Genomic DNA, 2,886 nt, shown 5'->3' with positions numbered 1-2,886 from the left:
TGCATGCTCTGTGAGAGCGCGCACGCACCCGGCGTGGTCCTTTGCAGGAGCGCCGGCGGCGTCGGCAGTCGCAGGCTTGGCCGCCTCCTCCTTGGCGATTTGCAGCGCGGACATGCCGTTCGCACCGCGAGCCTTCGTATCTGCGCCAGCCTGCAGCAAGCGGAGCACGATGGGGAGGTGGCCGGTGGCGGCGGCGCCCATCAGCGCGGTGATGCGGTTGCTTTCTTGCACGTTGACCTCCGCGCCATGCCGAAGCAGCAGCTCGACCACCCGCTCGTGGCCTTTGATGACGGCGCCCATCAGCGCGGTGGTGCTCTTGCCGTCCTGCAGGTTGGCATCCGCGCCGCGCCGCAGCAGCAGCTGGACCACCCGCTCGTGGCCCTCCTGGGCGGCGAGCATCAGCGCGGTGACGCCGATGTTGTCCTGCAAGTTGACCTCCGCGCCGCGCTGATGCAGCAAATCGACCATACGCTCGTGGCCTTTAGTGGCAGCGTACGTCAGTGCGGTGGCGCCGTCGCTGTCCAGCAGGTTGACTTGAGCGCCGTACTGCAGCAGCAAGGCGGCCACCCGCTCGTGGCCCTGGCCGGCGGCGTCCATCAGCAGGGTAACGCCGGTCACCTCGCCATTCTCGCGCGTGGTGTTTGCTCGCCCGCCTCTCTCGAGCCACGAACGCACCGCCGCTTCGTCGCCACGCAACACCGCGTCGACATGCGGCTCGGCGAAGCTCGACATCGAGGAGGTAAAGAGAAAGCCGAGCGCGCACACGACCAGCGATCCTGTATTGCACACACACACACACACACACACACACACACACACACACACACACACACACACACACACACACACACACACACACACACGCACACGCAAGGGCGAGGACACGCGCAGGGGCCGCACCTCTAGCGAAGCCCACAGAGTGGGAGACTCCTATCACCGCCCTGCCACCCACGTGAGCCTTTTGGCCGCCTCTGTCAGTGTGCCCGTGGTAGTGAGAGACTGCTGGTGAGAAGCCGGAGGAAGGTCGCTAGTCGAGAGAGATCGCCAGTGGAATAGGGAGTCCACCGTGCTGCGAGCCTGTCGCTGTCCCTTGTCAGGAGCAGGAGAACTAGGAGAGCGCAACCAGTAGGAGGCCCGCGCCTGCCCCCGTGCCGCCGGGTGCAACCTGTCCTATACGAGAGAGGAATCCCTGGGACCCTGTCGTGTGGGTGAACCCTGCCCAGCCCCCCTCCGTGTCGCGATGCGCTCCCCGCTCCCGTTCCCCTGTGTCCCTGATCGTCCTTCCAAGATCCTGCTCGTGCAGGTGGGGACCCTGTCCCTCTCCCACCCCTCGTTTGGCGTGCCCGTTTTATTTATTTATTTATTCCTGTATTGCGAATGGGGACTACATGATTACAGGAAGGGTGGAGGGGCCCGTCTGCAGAGCAAGGCGGCGCGGGCACCCCCCACGGGGGCCGTAAAGAGAAAGCGGACACGAAACAAAAACACACGACCTGGGGAGAGAAAGAAAAATACCACCCGTGCGTCCGTGGCACGCCGTCGCAAGCCTCGGCTATCATATGGCTCACCACAGCGCGGGCACAGCAGCTCCGAGGAAGCGCCACCGCATTGATGTGCCGGTGTGCTGGGGCAGCATCCTGGGCGGCTCGTCGGATTGCGAGGCCGTGCCTTCGAAAATGGGCGCGTTTCGAGAGAAATTTTGCGCCGTTTGCCGCAAGCGAGGCGTGCTCGTCCCTACCACGCGGGTGCGAGTGCCGGTCGGTCCGATGAGCGAGCTCGCCAACCAAAACACGGAAGGCGTGTGGAACAGCCCAACCACCGCCTCGCCGTGGCCGCCGTATCGCGTCGTCAACCAGACTGCCGAGTCAAGCGGGCCAAAGCTGGTGATTTTGAAGGACGAGTGCTCAGAGCCCCTCCCGAACCTCGTCCACCTTCCGCTCACCTCCTCGCTCGAGTGGCTCACGCCCAGCGGGCAGGTCCGCCACAACTCCACTCCCCCGTGTCCCGACGCCCCGCGCACAGATGCCCATCTCCCCGCCCACAGGTCAGCTTTCGGGTCGGGCGGACGCTCAAGCCGATGGTGCCCATTCCGTGGGGCTGGGCGGAGCCCGCGCCGTCGCCAACGCTTGAGCGGCAGCCGCATGGGCAGCAGATCGCCGTCCTGGAGCCCCCGTTCGCGTCTACGCCCTCCCCGCCGCTCGCCTCGGCGCCTCCTCCGCCGCTCGCCTCGGCGCCTCCTCCGCCGCTCCTGAGCCACGCCGCCGCGGCGCCCGCGATGGCCGCCAGCCTCGAGCGTGAGGAGGTTCGGGAGAGCCTCATTGATGCGATGCTCGCCATGCCCTCTGTCAACCTGCTCGTTGCCGCGGCACCCGCCGCAGCGCCCGCCGCGGCGCAGTTCGCAGCGCAGTCGTGGTCGCAAGAGGAGGATTCGTGGCCGCTCGCGGTGGGGGTGGCGCCGCGCGAGGAGGAGGATCTCCCGGACGTGGGAGACGCAGCGAGGAGCCCCCACCCACCCACCCACCCACCCACCCCCTCCCCCCACCTCCCTCCCCCCACCCCTCCCCCCACCCCTCCCCCCACCTCCCCCCACCTCCTTGAGACGCGTCCGTCCCCTCGGCTTGCCCCGCAGGATCGCAGCCTTGCAAGCCTTCCTCGGGCTGGCTTCCGCGCCGCCCTCCCCCCCCGCTGCCGTTGCACTCTCGCAGCCGCCGCTGCCGCCGCTGCCGCCCTCCCGGTGGCACACCGGCGCATGGCATCCGGCGGCATTCGACGCCCGCGCTGGCCGCTGTCCCTGACGCTGTCCAGACTTGACGCGTAGGCCTGCTGCTCCAGCTGGCGCAGGCCGCCGCCGCGGCGCTGGCGGTGTTGCTGATCGGGCAGACGTCG

The sequence above is a fragment of the Emiliania huxleyi genome (genome assembly GCF_000372725.1).
Source record: "Emiliania huxleyi CCMP1516 unplaced genomic scaffold EMIHUscaffold_275, whole genome shotgun sequence".
Lineage (NCBI taxonomy): Eukaryota > Haptophyta > Isochrysidales > Noelaerhabdaceae > Emiliania > Emiliania huxleyi.
The sequence above is the reverse complement of the archived record's forward strand: the minus strand, read 5'-3'. Positions refer to the sequence as shown.